The sequence below is a fragment of the Microtus pennsylvanicus genome, chromosome 13 (assembly GCF_037038515.1).
Source record: "Microtus pennsylvanicus isolate mMicPen1 chromosome 13, mMicPen1.hap1, whole genome shotgun sequence".
Taxonomy (NCBI): domain Eukaryota; kingdom Metazoa; phylum Chordata; class Mammalia; order Rodentia; family Cricetidae; genus Microtus; species Microtus pennsylvanicus.
Window position 1 is genome coordinate 48792758 of NC_134591.1, and position 15508 is coordinate 48808265.

A 15508-nucleotide genomic window follows, 5' to 3' on the forward strand; every position below is an offset into this window, starting at 1 on the left:
GGGCAGGCTGCTTTGTGGAATTTAGGAAATTGATTGGTGCTGATTGGCTACATTGTGGGAATCTGGAGAAAGGGTGGAGCTCAAGATGGTGTCCTGCAGGAGAGGGCTGAGTGGTGGCTGTGCCTGAGTTAATGCAGTAGTGTGAGATTACCTGAGAGCGCTGCAAACTGGGCTCTGGCTTCTCTAAAATCAAGTGTTTTAGATGCTTGTGTGTTGCTTTCATTGGTTAATGAATAAAGAAACTGCCTTGGTTTGATAGGGCAGAATGGAGGTAGGTGGGAAAGATGGAACTGAATTCTGGGAGGAAGAAAGCATAGTCAGAGAGAAACACCATGGAGCCACCAGAGTCAGACATGCTGAAATTTTTCCTGTAAGCCACTGCCACGTGGCAATATACAAATTAATAGAAATGTGTTAAATCAAGATGTGAGAGTTAGGCAATCAGAGGCTAGAGTAGTAATTTAATTCATACAATTTCTGTGTGGTTGTTTTGGAGCTAAGCTAGCCAGGTGGCAAGGATGAACAAGAGGGCCATCCTTACTACATCTGCTCTGTGTTGTGGCTTCATAAAAATGGTCAGACCCAAGCCTGACATGTAGTAGGCACCTAATAAATGGTATCTCTTATAATTAACAGCATAATAACATTCTGAGAGCCAGGCGATAGACAGTCAAAAGGCTACAGTAAGTAGCTGCTGCCTGTATGACTTCGTGGTGGCTTGGGTTCACTGTTCTTTTTTTTTTTAAATTTATTTATTTATTAAAGATTTCTGTCTCTTCCCCACCACCGCCACTGTTCTTGTTTCTGTTCCACAGATGTCTGGGTTAGACGCTGTTCTCAGTACCCGGCTACTGGAGCTGTTGATTATGGTGATTAAAATACTTTTATTTGTGACCAAGAGCTCAGTGTCACTCAGTGCACAGACAGCGGCTAGTGTCCCAGATAGGGGACATCAGGGAATTCAGGCCTAATGTGGAGGTGAGCCTGGCTGCCTCGTGACCTCTTGTTGTCAGCGTCTTTTCTGCTCACAGGCACCCTGATCTCTATGCACATCTATGCCCTCAACAAGAACAGCGCTGTGAGGCCTGACCCAGAGGTACTCAACTGTGGCTTTGGAAGGCAGACAGGGTGTGGGCTGTGGGGCTACCTCAGGATTTGGTAATAGTAGACAGAAACTGCTTGTTTGTTTCTTGGCTGCCTAGAACCAAATAATAACACAGAAACTATTTTAATTACAACACCATTTGGCCGATAGTTTAGGCTTCTTGTTAACTAACTCTTACATCTTAAAATGATTATTTCTTTTAATCTGTGTATTGTCATGAGGCTGTGGTCTACCAGTAAGGTTCTGGTTGGTGGCTGGTGTCTTTCTCCTGCAGCTACATGGCATCGCTTTGGCTCCACCTACTCTCTCTCTGTATCTCTGTTCAGATTTCCTGCCTGACTTTCTACTAAGCCATTCCCCGAAACAGCTTCTTTAATAACCAATGGTAATAAAACATATTCATAGGATTCAGAGGGGATCCCACATTATCACCCCTTTTCTGTCTAAATAAAAAGGGGGGGTTTAGCCGGGCGGTGGTGGCGCACACCTTTAATCTCAGCACTCGGGAGGCAGAGGCAGGCGGATCTCTGTGAGTTCGAGACCAGCCTGGTCTACAAGAGCTAGTTCCTGGACAGGCTCCAAAACCACAGAGAAACCCTGTCTCGAAAAACCAAAGAAAAGGGGGGGGGGTTAACTTTAACATAGTAAAATTTCATTTATTGATTGCTTCTCTCAGTGTCTGTTCTACTGGGGTTATATTTAAAAAGTGGTCTCCTGTGCAATGTGTTGAACCATCCCTGCATCTCTGGGATGAAGCGACTTGATTTTCCACTGGATGATTTTTTTTTTGATGTGTTCTTGGATTTGATACATGAGGGAGATTGATCTGTAATTCTCTTTCTTAGTAAAGTCTTTATGTGGTTTTGATATCAGGGTAACTGTAGCCTCATAAAAATAGTTTGGCAATGTTTCTTCTGTTTCTATTGTGTGGAAAAATTTGAGGAATATTGGTATTAGATCTTTCTTGAAAATCTTGTAGAATTCTGAGCTGAAACCATCTGGCCTGGGCTTTTTTTGGTTAGGAGACTTTTGCTGAATGTTTCTATTTTTTAACAGTTGTAGGTCTATTTAATTTGCTTATCTGGTCTTGATTAAATTTTGGTAAGTGTTATTCATCCAGAAAATTGTCTGATTCCTTTATGTTTTCCAATATCGTGGAGTACAGGTTTTTGAACTATGTCCTAATCATTCCCTGAATTTCCTCCATGTCTGCTCTTATGTCCCCCCTTTCATTTCTGATTTCGTTAATGTGAATATTCTCTCTCTGCCTTTTGGTTAGTTTGGATAAAGGTTTGTCTATTTTGTTGATTTTCTGAAAGAATCAACTCTTTGCCCATTGATTCATTGTATTGTCTTTTTTGTTTTTATTTCAGCTCTCAATTTGATTTCCTGTCATCTAGTTCCCCTGGGTGAATTTTTTTGTTTTGTTTTTGTTCTATAGTTTTCAGGTGGTCTGTTAACTCACTAGCGTGGGATTTTTCCAGCTCCTTTATGTAGGCATTTAGTGCTATGGATTTTTCTCTTAACTTTGCTTTCATTGTGTCCCATAAATTTGGGTATGTTGTGTGGTCATTTTCATTGAATTTTAGGAAGTATTTGGTTTCTTTCTTTATTTCTTCCTTGACCCCTTGATGATTCAAGTGAGCATGTGTGGAGGGCCGGGTTTGAACTGCATAGAAACTCTGTGCAGGGGTGACTTGAGAAAGCATTCTCACTTACAGGCTTGGCAAACCAAGTCAGGAGGAGGCAAACCTTTCCCATCAGTAGAGTGCCTTGCCAATGGTCAGTCCTTGAGAACACAGATGTGCACTGTAGTTCAAAGGCTCTGATTAGGTTGTGGTTTGTCTTCTGATGAGGTGTTTTTACATATTATATTAAAGAGTTTTTCCCATAACACCAAGCTTTTTGTTTAGATTAGCTAGGGCATGAAGCTCTTGAAATTATTTGCAACCAAGTTACTAGTCTATGAAAGTATTTTCATGTATTATGGGATCCTAGTTTGAATCGTGATTTGAGTATTATAAAAAGAGTACTGGCTTTGCGATAAAGTATGCAGTGTATCTCCCACTCTGCATCCCCTGTGTTCTGATTTCTGCGGCGCTACCTAGGGTTATCCATAACAGAGGAAGTTGGGGAAGGGTCCCCAACAAGCATCGTTTAGTTTTCATTTGTTTGTGGGCTTTCTGAAATTAGTATTGCTGTTGAATTCTAATTATAAGCCATGGTGATCCAATAAAATACATGGAGTTATTCCAATATTTTTGTATCTGTTTTGGGTTTTTTTTAACCTAGTATTTGGTCAGGTTTTGAGAAGGTTCCATGAGGTGCTGAGAAGAAGGTATATTCTTTTATGTTTGCATGGATTGTTCTATAGATGTTTGTTAAGTCCATTTGAGTCATAACATCTGCCAGTTCCCTTATTTATCTGTTAATTTTCTGTCTGGCAGACCTGTCCAGTGGTGAGAGTGGGGTGTTGAAGTCCCCTACTATTAGTGTGTGGGGTTTAATGTGTGATTTATGCTTTAGTAGTGTTTCTTTTACATATGAGGGTGCCCTTGTATTTGGGGCATACATGTTAAATATTGATATTTCTTCTTGATGTGTTTTTACTCTGACTAATATGAAATGTTCTTTTTTGATTGATTTCAGTTAGAAGTCTATTTTGTTAGATATTAGGATAGCTACACTAGCTTGTTTCTTAGGTCCATTTGATTGGAAAATTTTCCCCAACCTTTTACTCTGAGATGATGCCTGCCTTTGAGGTTGACATGTGTTTCTTGTATGCAGTAGAAGGATGGATTCTGTTTTTTTTTATCCAATCTCTTAGCTTGTGTTTTTATAGGTGAGTTGAGTCCATTTATATTAAGGAATATTAATGACCAGTGATTGCTAGTTCCTGTTATTTTAGTTTTTGTTGTTGGTGATATTATTTTGTGTGCTTTCCCCTTCTTTGGGATTTGTTGCTGTGAGTCATCTATTGTCTGTGTTTCTGTGGATGTAGCTAACAGCTTCTTTAATAACCAAAGATAATAAAACATATTCATAGCACAGAGGGGAATCCCACATCAGTGAATACAATTTAAGAAAGTCCTATCTCGTAGGTCTTTGACCCAATGTGCTTTTCTCCTGAGAATGTGTGAGGATGATATCCCTTTGACTGCATGCCTTATTCTGCAGGGCCCAGGTAGATAGAGGGACAACATTCTTAGGTGCCCAAGAGTGGGAATGAAAATTGAGGGAGGCATCATTATGGAGCACTCTGTGACAAGAGGGCCTTTTGCTACTTTTTCCTGTTCCAGGGAAATGGGTGGGGTAGATGTTTCCTTCTGTGGGAGACTGCACGCCAGAACTACCAGTGGGATAATACCCAGTGGGGCCCTTTACCATGCTCCTAAGATTTGCATTTTAAGCCCATACCAACAAATCAATCAATCATTCTGTATCCACAAATACTTACTGCTGTTTTTGTGGGCCTCTAAGAATGCTTGGTAGCCAACAGCTTGATGCCTGTTTTGCTGCTTGCTGCGGGATTTGCATTGGGCAGCAGTTTGCCATGAGCGAGATGCAGGTCGTCACAGCCCTTTGTTTGCTGTGCTTTGAATTCTCTCTGGATCTCTCAAAGCTGCCTATCAAACTTCCCCAGCTGGTCCTGCATTCCAAAAATGTCATCCACCTCCTCCTCAAGTCACTGGGATCTGGGAAATAGGTTTGGATAAAACAGCTTGGGTAGCACAGGCTGTGGCTTTTCCTGGGACGTTGCCCTTTTAGATTGAGTGTGGTGTCATCATGGATCCCAGATTTTAGGGGGCTTAAAGATGTGAAATCATTGGGGCTGACAGTCTCATGGAAGGCAGTCCCTTGTAAACACGTGTGTCTAATGACTCAATGCCTTGACTCTGGAGCTCATTTCTTCACTCCACAAACATTTTTTGAACATCTGGGCTGTCACAAGAAGCTTCACATCTTTCTCATAACTCTATGTCTTTCTAAAACAAACAAACAAACAAACAAACAATCAGAACCACACATTTCAGGCCTTGAAAAACCTTAGTGAAGACAATGGCAATGTTGCCTTGAGATCTGTGGAGGAGGGATGCAAAGGAGGGATGGCTTAGATAGAAAGTGGTCCTTCATTAATGTGCATGTCTTTATCTGCTTCTGTGTGATCTGGAATATAATGAATATAAATAAAAATTGATTAAATTGTACAAATTAAGAATAATTATAAAAGCAAACTCCCACCACCAAAGTGACAGAACATGAGCGGTGTCTCTACTGGTGTGACGTCTTCCTTGGGACATTTCTGTGGGACATTTGTCCTTCCTAACAGTGGTGTCTCATAGTCACACAGTGCTCTGTCCTTCACAGTTTTGCTAGGGAAGGTGCAGCAGTCTCCATAGAACTCTCCAGAAGAAGGTTCATCATACTAACAACTTGGTTTTCTGCAAGGGACACCCATTTCAGACTTCTGAGATACAGAGCTGTAAGATAACTTCCAATTATTTCAGACCACCAATGTTGTGACAGTTGATTAATTGTGTAATGAGGAAGTCATGGAGGGAAAAAAATAAGATGGCAGAAAGATAAGAGGCAAAGAGAGGAGGCTAGAGGACAGAGAAGACTAGGGATCAGAAGCGAGTAGTATTAAACAGAAAGACAATAGAGAATCTAGAGGAAGAATAGAGAGTTGAAGAGAGACAGATAGATAGACAGACAAACAGATAGTAATAGAGTCAGGGATAGAGGTACACGCACACATAAATAGAGAGACACACACAGAGAGAGAGGAGTGGGGCAGGAAGCACGGGAGCAAACCGGAGAAGAGGAAAGCTGAGCAGATAGAAAGCCAGATGGTGACAGGAACAGATGACATGAAGATGGGATGTCAGGCAGCATGCTCATAGAATCTGTCCTTGTCCCTACCAGATTTAGTGAATCTTCTTGAGATGCAGGTGGATCCCATTCTTGTGTTTTAACACAAGTCATATTAGGGGGATGGGCACCCTGGTGCAATCTGGCAGCAGCTCAAAGCGGAGTAGGGTCAGGGCCACAACCACCTTCAGCTCATCAATAGCAAATTGTTTTCCAGTGCAGTACCTGGGTCAGAAAGGGACAATGAAACTCAATGACTTCTGACCTGAGCAGGGAGGGGTCACTGAAATAGCCCAGAACAGCATTCAGGGCCTACCTTCACAGGTCCAGTCTAACCTCTGTCATTACAGGCCATGCCTACATCTTCCCCAGGCTGTGGCTCTCCTGACTTTTGATTCAGCCTCTATATATTTCAAGGCTACTTTGACCCTAGTTCTTAAAGAGTTATGAAGTCTGTTAGGCCAGTATTCTAAGCATTAGAGCTCAAACTTGTGAATTATTTACTAAGTTAATCATTGCTTACTTTTTCCATCCAGGTGGATCTCGGGCATGGCTTTCAAGGAGTGCAGTCAGATTTCAGTAGCAAAGTTTCTAAGGAGGACTGTGTTGGAGATCTTCAATCTGCTGTCCCATCTGGCTCCTACTTAGGGTACCTCTGCCTTATTCATTGGCATCTGTAACCATCAAACTGTACTTCAGAAATGTCCCTTGTTCCTGCTTCAGTTTTCTTTCCTGGATTTCCCTGGTCTCCCTGACCCTACCTCAGCAATGATCCTCTGTATTTCCATCAGGCAGGACTATATTCAGATGCCTAGCTGCAGCCACACCCTTGACTGGCTGGTGCCCTCATCTATTTTCTGCCCATCCTACTTCCTACTTTAGATCAAGTTGCTGATGTGTTGACAATGTCTCCTCCCACTCAGGCTGCATAGCACCAAAGCTCAGGTCAATGAGCAGCTCCTCTCATTTCTTTGTGACTCTCCGTGTACTTCTGGGGCATCCACGGCCCCATCAGTGTTATGTTTAATGACATGCCACAGTCAGGGCATGGGATGATGTTAGAAACAACGCATTTCTCAAACCACTCAATGAAAAAATGAAAGAATTGAGGAAGAACTTATTTTGACTACAGATATATTTGTCTTTGTGGAATAACGTTTTGAGTTGGAGGAAGGGGTAGGAGAATATCATTCATTCTCATGTTTTTATCTAATATAGAACCTGGCACATAAGAATGCTTTAGTAATTTATTTTAAATTTAAAACAGCCATTTTTACTTGGCACTAAAATATAATTCACTTGAACTTAAGGAATAAAAATGGAATTAAATACAATGGAAATTACAAAGATTATGACCAAAGCAACGTGTAGTGGCATGTACTTTTTGAGGCTGGGGGATTATGAACTCCCGGCAAGACTAAGAATGTCTCAAAAAATGACAGCAGCAACATGCTTCATTACAACTTAAGCTGAGTTACCCAAGACTCTTTCTGTCTTCTATAATAGTGACATGATTTGATGTGAGTTGCAGGGAGGAGCATTCAACCTCAAGTACATCAATGCTAGACAGCCTATGTTGGGAAAACAACTGGCTTGTAGCCTGCTCTGTGAAATCTGATTTGCCACATGAGGAATTCATGGATTCTGAGCCTATGAAAAACAGGCTCAGAAAAACCTGCTTCTGCTTTGTCTTTTAAAGCTAACATGGGAAGTAGAAAAAGACAAGATCTCCTGAGTAAATTGGGAGCATGAGGACTTTGGGAGAGGGTTGAAGGGGAGGGGAGAGGAGCAGAGAAAAACGTAGAGCTCAATAAAAATCTATAAAAAAATTAAGACATTTTTAAAAAGCTAACAGTGAGTCAGGTCCCATGGGAGACTTGAGAATTTTACTAGAAGCCATCGGAAAGCCTTCAACTGGTTCAGTAACTATTTCAAGAGTGTTTTATATTTCACTCACCATTAATCTTAATAATCCTATATGCTTTGTATAAAACAGAGGATTTTCTCAGAAATGTTTTATTCTCCTCCACTTTAAGGCTTTTTGTCTGCAGACAGACCACACAGCCTCAAAGTGTGACTTTAAGGAATATATATTATCTTTCAAGTGTGGCCTTCAGCAATTACAAGAGGAATGTGCACATTGGCACTGATTCTCTGATTGAGTGGGAGAGATTGCACAGGTGGAAGCCATGGACGTGGAATAAAGTTTTCCCTTAAAAGACTTTCTGTAACACAAGTCTCTGGCTGGACAGTTGTCCAGGACTGACATCCAAGCAAACATATCACTTTCCACAGTGATTCTCAGGAAGGATGCTTGGACTGACTAAGATATGGAAAAAAGGCATGACACATAAGAACCCTGAAACTTGAAAAGCTGGATGCTAAAGTTAAATTCACAGGATAAAAATATCAAATTACAGTCCTGCCCCTAACATATGAGAACATGTGAATGAATGAGAGCCAGCTGCTCATTCCTGACCTTTCGGAATATGGAGCCTGAGTGGGGAGGAGACATTTTCAAGGACATCGAAAACTTGATCTGAAGTAGAAGGTGAGATGGGCAGAAAAGAGATGAGGGCACCAGCCAGTCACGGGTATGGCTGCAGCTAGACATCTGATGGAGGTACAGAGGATCATTTTGGAGGTGGAGTCAGGGAGAACAGGGAAATCCAGGAAAGAAAACTGAAGCAGGAACAAGGGACATTTCTGAAATATAGTTAGATGGCTACAGGTGCTGATTAAGGAGGCAGAGGTACCCTAAATAGGAGCCAGAGGGGAAGCCAATTGAAGATTCACAACACAGTCCCCCTTAGAAACTTTGCTACTGAAATCTGACTCCTCTCCTTGGAAGCCATGCCTGAGGTCCACCTGGATGGAATAAACTAAGCAATGATTAACTTCGTAAATAATTTACTAGTTTGAGCTCTAATGCTTAGAATACTGGCCTCACAGACTTCATAACTCTTTTGAAGTTATGAAGGGTCAAAGTAGCCTTGAAATACACAGAGGCTGAATCAAAAGTCAGGAGAGCCACAGCCTGGGGAAGAAGTGGGCATGGCCTGAAATGACAGAGGTTAGAGTGGACCTGTGAAGGTAGCCCCTGAATGCTGTTCTGGGCTATTTCAGGGGCCTCTCATGCTCAGGTCAGAAGTCATTGAGTTTCATTGTCCCTTTCTGACCCAGGAACTGCATTGGGAAACAATTTGCTATTGATGAGCTGAAGGTGGTTGTGGCCCTGACCCTACTCCGCTTTGAGCTGCTGCCAGATTGCACCCGGGTGCCCATCCCCTTAATATGACTTGTGTTAATACCCAAGAATGGGATCCACCTGCATCTCAAGAAGATCCACTAAATCTGGTAGGGACAAGGACAGATTCTATGAGCATGCTGCCTGACATCCTGTCTTCATGTCATCTGTTCCCGTCACCATTGACTTTCTATCTGCTCATCTTTCCTCCCTCCTTTGCTCCCATGCCTCCTGTCCTCCTCCTCCTCCTCCTCCTCCTCCTCCTCCTCCTCCTCCTCCTCCTCCTCCTCCTCCTCCTCTTCTTCCTCCTCCTTCTCTCTCTCTCCCCCTTTCTCTCTCCTCCTCTCCTGCCTCTTACCTTTCTGTTGTCTTATTTTCCCTACATGATTCTTCATTACACCAATAACCAATTGTCACAACCTAGGTGGTCTGAAATAACTGAATGTCATTATCTTACAGTTCTGGATCTCAGAAGTCTGAAATGGGTGTCACTTGCAGAAAACCAGTTGTTGGTGAGACCAACATTCTGGAGAGTTCTCTGGAGAGTCCTTCTCCTCCCCCTTTCAGTATAAACCATCATTCCATGTCACTGGACTGTCACCCTGCTTTAAAGCCAGCATTTCCCAAAATACTCTCTTCTAATGTCTTTCCTTTTTACAAAGACTTTTGTGACATCATCAAGCCCACTAAAAAAAATCCAAAATAATTTTACCAGCTTACTATATTTCTCAATCCACATATGAAGCCCTTTTGAACGAACATTCATGAGGAAAATTCATGGGCTCCAAACTTAGGGCTTGAACATCATTGTGAAGCCTGGCATGGTCTTTACATGACTGTCACCTTTTCAGTTTCTCTACATTTCTCCTGCATAGTCTCTCTCTACCTGACTGTCTTCACACAAGTTTCTCCTTCCTCCCCATTGTGGACAATAAAGTTCCCAGTGTCATACACAATGTTTGCCATGTTTCCATATTCAAACTGCTCGAGTATCAGGATCTGTGATGCCATGGACAGATTTACCTGCTATACCATGTTCTGTTTCTTAGAATGGGCTTTCCTGGAAGCCACTGTCTGCAACCAGGACCTCTTTCCCATCCTACCACTTTTCTAGGCTATAGCAGGCCAGTTCTGAGAAACTGCAGGAGAGGTCAGACTGGATACTCAGTACCTGACCAAGGGGAGAGCTGGGCAGGAACATGAGCCCAAATCGTTGTACTCAGAATGACCAAGCAGTACAGAAAATCTCAAGCTGGCCATGCTGAGAGAACAAAGGAAAGTGAAAGCTCAGAACAGAATGCTGGGTACCCAGCCGAGGGCACACACTCTAACCACAGGATTCCAAACGGGATGAAATGTGTGACCAGAAAGCGATTCTACTGCCTGGAAGCAATGAGCAAGACTGGCTGAGTTCACAGTCCTGAGCATTCCCCTGCGTGATGCATGCAAAGTGACATTCATGCCAGCGCTCTCTGCACACCCACAGCACATTCCACCCACACATTGCATGCCCAAGAATAGGGAGCCTCGGGTGTGTTTGAAAAGTCAGAAAGATGGGGGCTGGACAGATGGCTCCGTGGTTAAGAGCACTGACTGCTATTCCAGAGAACCCGGGTTCAATTCCCAGCACTCACATGGCAGCTCACAACTGTCTGAAGATCCAGTTGCTGGGGATCTGACACCTTCACACCAACACACATAAAATAAAGTTAAATAAACCATAATTTTTTTAAAAAAGGAAAAGTCAGAAAGATGAATCTGTGGTCATCTGTGATGGCCACCAGTTCCAGTGTCCACTCAACTCACCCAGGAGGTTCCAATACACGCACACACGCGCGCGCACACACACACAGGCACACACACACGTACACATATCAGATTCAGAGGTCTTGGCTTTATTCTAATTGATTCCTACAATAAAGGAGAGCTGACATTAATGATGGAGTTTTGAACAAAAGACATCAGAGTCAGGAAGCCTCGGCTAAAGTTCCTCCTAGATCAATGTCCCTCAGGATCCTTACCTTAGTATTAAAATGCAGTCAAAGCTTTCTCTTATCAGAGAAGGGATGCCTCCATCCTATCCAGACCTCACAATGGCTAAAACACCTATGATCTAAAATAATATAATTTAGATTCAGGTGCCACCCAGAGGCCATGGTGATTATGACTGTAGAATCGGCACTGAGTGATAGCTTCAGAATCCTTACTACATTTGTTCAGAGAGGTCTATCTGGTGCTAGGACAAAAGGCAAGGCAGCTGCCTTAGGGCTCATAACCAACAGGTGCAGTAACATGGGAACTTCTCATTAAGCTTCAAGTATACAAGAATATCTAGTTCTTGATGGGGATTAACAGTTGTTAACAGGAATCCCGAGGAAGATCTGTCAAGATGTAACCTTCTTACAAGAGGGAAAGAATCTTTGGTAGGGAGAAAGTATATGCCACATAATCCAGGACACCCTAGAGCAGTGGTTCTTAACCTTCCCAATGTTGTAACACTTCAATACAGTTCCTCATGTTGTGGTGACCCCCATCATAAAATTATTTTCACTGCCACTTCATAGCTGTAATTTTGCAACTTTATACCTGTAATATTGCTACTGTTATGAATAGTAATATAAAATAATCTGTGTTTTCTGAGGGTTTTAGGCTAATACCGTGAATGGGTCATCCAAAAAACCCACCTGCATCCCTGTTGAGTACAGTTGCCCTAGAAACTTCACCAAGTCCCAGGTACAGAATTCCTAGCTCCTACCTGTGATCCTACTTTCTAGTGCTGCCCCTTCCCTATGGGGCTAATTCCTTGATTGGAACCTCTTACTGACCTTAGACCTTGAACTCCCAGGGAAATACTAATCAGTCATCACGTGGGCCCCACCCTGACCTCTGCCCCACTGGGGTTAACTCCTGGATTGGAACCTCCTACCAACCTTAGACCTTGAATCCTGGAGATATTGGTACCCACAGCCAACAAGCTGCTGCTGCAGGGACTGCCAGGGAAAGACACTCAGTTATCACATGGGCCCCACCCTGACCTCCACCCCAAAAGTCCTTCTTTGCACAGTCATGTCTTGTGGAAAAGGAGTTTTCTTTCTCTCAGGATCTCACCTTAACGCTACTGCAGCTCCTTCCCTAGCAATACTGTGAAGGCCAGAGCACTGTGTGACTATGAGACACCACTGTTAGGAAGGACAAAGGTCCCACAGAGACGTCCCAAGGAAGTCGTCACACCAGTAGAGACACTGCTCATGTTCTGTCACATTGGTGGTGGGAGTTTGCTTTTACAATTAGTCTTTATTTTGTACAGATTTAGTTGAATCAACTTTTCTTTTTTCATTATATTCCAAATACACACAAAGGCAGTTAAAGACATGCACATTAATGAAGGACCACATTCTATCCAGCCACCCGTCCTTCACATCCCTCCTCCACAGATCTCAAGACAACACTGCCATTGTCTTCACTAAGGTTTTCCAAGGCCTGAAATGTATGGTTCTGAATTTTTGCTTGTTTCTTTTAGAAAAACACAGAGTTATGAGAAAGAAATGAAGTTTCCAGAGACAGCTAGATGTTCAAAAAATGTTTATAGAATGAAGAAATGAGCTCCAGAGTCCAGGCACTGAGTCATTAGACACACGTGTCTACAAGGGACTGCCTTCCATGAGACTGTCAGTCCCAATGCTTTCACATCTTTAGGCCCCCAAAGCTGGGATCCATGATGACTCCACACTCAATCTAGGAGAGCAATGTCCCAGGAAAAGCCACAGCCTGTGCTGTCTAAGCCGTGATCTCCAAAGGCCTGTTTCCCAGAGACCGGTGAGTTCAGGTGGAGGTGGATGCCATTTTTGGAGCAGAGGACCAGCTGGGGAATATTGATGGACAGCTCTGAGGGATCCAGAGAGAATTCAAAGCACAGCAAACACAGGGCTGTGACCACCTTCATCTTGCCCAAGTCAAACTGCAGCCCCGTGCAGATCCTGCAGCAAGCAGCACAAAGAGACATCGAGCTGTTGGCTACCTAGTGTTCTTAGAGACCCACAAAAAAATCATAACTATTTTTGAATTCATTATAGTGAATGATTTATTTGTTAGCCTAGGATTAAAGAGCAAATCTTAGGAGCATGGTGAAGGGTCCCACTGGGAATTATCCTAAAAGACCCGGTTAAATCCAGACCCCTTTAGCAGAAAAAATAGAGCCAAAAATCTAAGCAGGGAAAGAAGAATCAAAAATCTAGATTAACCGGTTCAGTGACTCTGATTCAGGAACTAGCTGAAGATAAAGTTAGATTATAACCTTGAGAAACAGGGAGTTACCGCCTTGTGATTATCACTGGTATTTTGGGAATTTTTCGATGATCACTGGTATTTTCAGAATTTTCCAGTGATGCACTCCCTACCCCCTTTGGATGGTTTCTTCCCTTTAATATCCCTTCTCCCAGCTACTAGGGATCAAACGCTCTACCCCTGCACGGGAAATGAATTTAGACCCCAGTGCACTGTTTTCTGTACTGTCAATAAACCCCATGTGATTGCAGTAAGGAGGTCTCCTGTGAGTTCCTGGGGGGTCGTGTTATCCCAAGACTTGAGTGAGAATCTCCCCACTCCGGGAGTCTTTCAGTCCCATTGGGAGTTTGCACTCTTTCACAAAATGGAACACTACCCCACTAATTTTCCAGGAAGAAGAAAACCCACCCAAAGCCCCCATTGTCATAGAGCACTCCATAACGATGTCTCCCCAGTATGGCCTTTAATTTTGCACTCTCAGCCTTGAGGGACTGAGAATGTTGTTCCTCTCCCTTCCTGGGGCCTGCAGAGAAAGGCATGTAGGCAAAGGGGTGGCGTCCTGACACATTCTCAGGAGAAAAACACAATGGGTCAAAGATCTACGAGATAGGACTTTCTTAAATCCTGGCAGAGTAAACCCCTCAGCCCACACCCTGTTTGCCCTCCAAGACCAGAAATGCAGTACCTCTGGGTCAGGCCACACAGCGCTGTTCCTGTGGAGGGCATAGATGTGCATGGAGATCAGGCTGCCTGTGAGCAGAAAAGAGGCTGATGACAAGGGGTCATGAGGCAGCCACACTCACCTCCACATTAGGCCTGAATCCCCTGATGTGCCCCTATCTGGGACACTAGCCGCTGTCTGTGTACTGACAGTGATACTGAGCTCTTGATCACATTCAAAGTATTTTAAACATAATGATCAACAGCTCCAGTAGCCAGGTACTGAGAACAGTGTCTAACCCAGACATCTGTGGAATAGAAACAAGAACAGTGAACGCAGGCCACCATGAAGTCATATAGGCAGCAGCTGTTTATTGTACCCTTTTGACTCCCAGTTGACTAGCTCTCAGGAATTTATTATGCTATGAATAATAATGAGATAACCTTCATTTGATGCCTACTGCATGTCAGGCTCAGGTCTGAACATTTTTATGAAGCCTCAGCACAGAGTGCATATGTGCTACATCGTAGTCTACGTGAATCATCTCCTGGAGTTGTCCAGGGTGCAGTCAGAGTCGGCACAGGGTGTTTGAAAACCCTGACGATCGTTCTCTCTTTTTAATTCTGACAACAACTATGAAAAACATCTTTCCCACTCTGTTTTCATTTTTATGCTCATAGTTACAATGTACTTGTAAAGTAGTACCATAGTAGAATGTTTTGATATGGTTTTAACAGAAGAAAAAGAAATATTTCAAGTTAAAAGAACTCCTTCTACAAGAACAATAAAGCAACTATACCCAATGATTAGCCATGCCTGGGTTCTGTTTCACAAACAGTCAAAAAGAAAGCCCAACTATCAAAATTGCTGCTTCAAAGGAATACCATGTTGGATTCTTTTGGAAGACAAAATAATAGTTCTTGCTACTTCAATTCATAGAAAGGTGAATCAACATAACCACCCTGAAATCCAGAGAAAAAAATGAATTTTTATACTCTCTTTACACAACTGGCCCTACTTTACAGAAGAGAAAGTGGAGGTGTGGGCACAGAGGAAGGTTTACTCATACTCTGTGAGGCTGGCTCTTGAGCCCAGGGTTCTGCACACAAAGCCTCAAGCACTTCAGCTAGTGAGGAATTCTTGTGGCATTTTCCACATCCATGTTGACATATTGACTGGTGTTGTGATTATGCAGGTCATGTTTGGGTAACTATATTGTTGAGGTTTCATGGATACAACTTTCCTGCTCTATCTAGAAGATGTTCCCTAACAGCAGGCATCTGGTCTTCTGACTCTTACACTCTTTTCTCCATGACCACTTCTATGATGTTCCCTAAGA

The 15508-nt window shown here is 42.9% G+C and overlaps 2 long non-coding RNA genes across 2 annotated transcripts in view; one reads left to right on the plus strand and one right to left on the minus strand.

The window, feature by feature from the left end:
* Positions 1 to 331: 331 nt before the first annotated feature.
* LOC142834335 (uncharacterized) lies at positions 332 to 7053 on the plus strand. The gene is made up of 3 exons (XR_012907556.1): positions 332 to 370; positions 1032 to 1096; positions 6514 to 7053. It is a non-coding gene; the product is annotated as an uncharacterized LOC142834335 (long non-coding RNA).
* Positions 7054 to 14050: 6997 nt separating this feature from the next.
* The window catches only part of LOC142834334 (uncharacterized), a 58460-nt gene continuing 57002 nt past the window's right edge, over positions 14051 to 15508 (minus strand). Inside the window, exons 2-3 of the long non-coding RNA XR_012907555.1 lie at positions 14194 to 14258; positions 14051 to 14107 (exon numbers count right to left, since the gene is read on the minus strand). This is a non-coding gene — a long non-coding RNA (uncharacterized LOC142834334). The remainder of the gene's footprint in view (positions 14108 to 14193; positions 14259 to 15508) is intronic.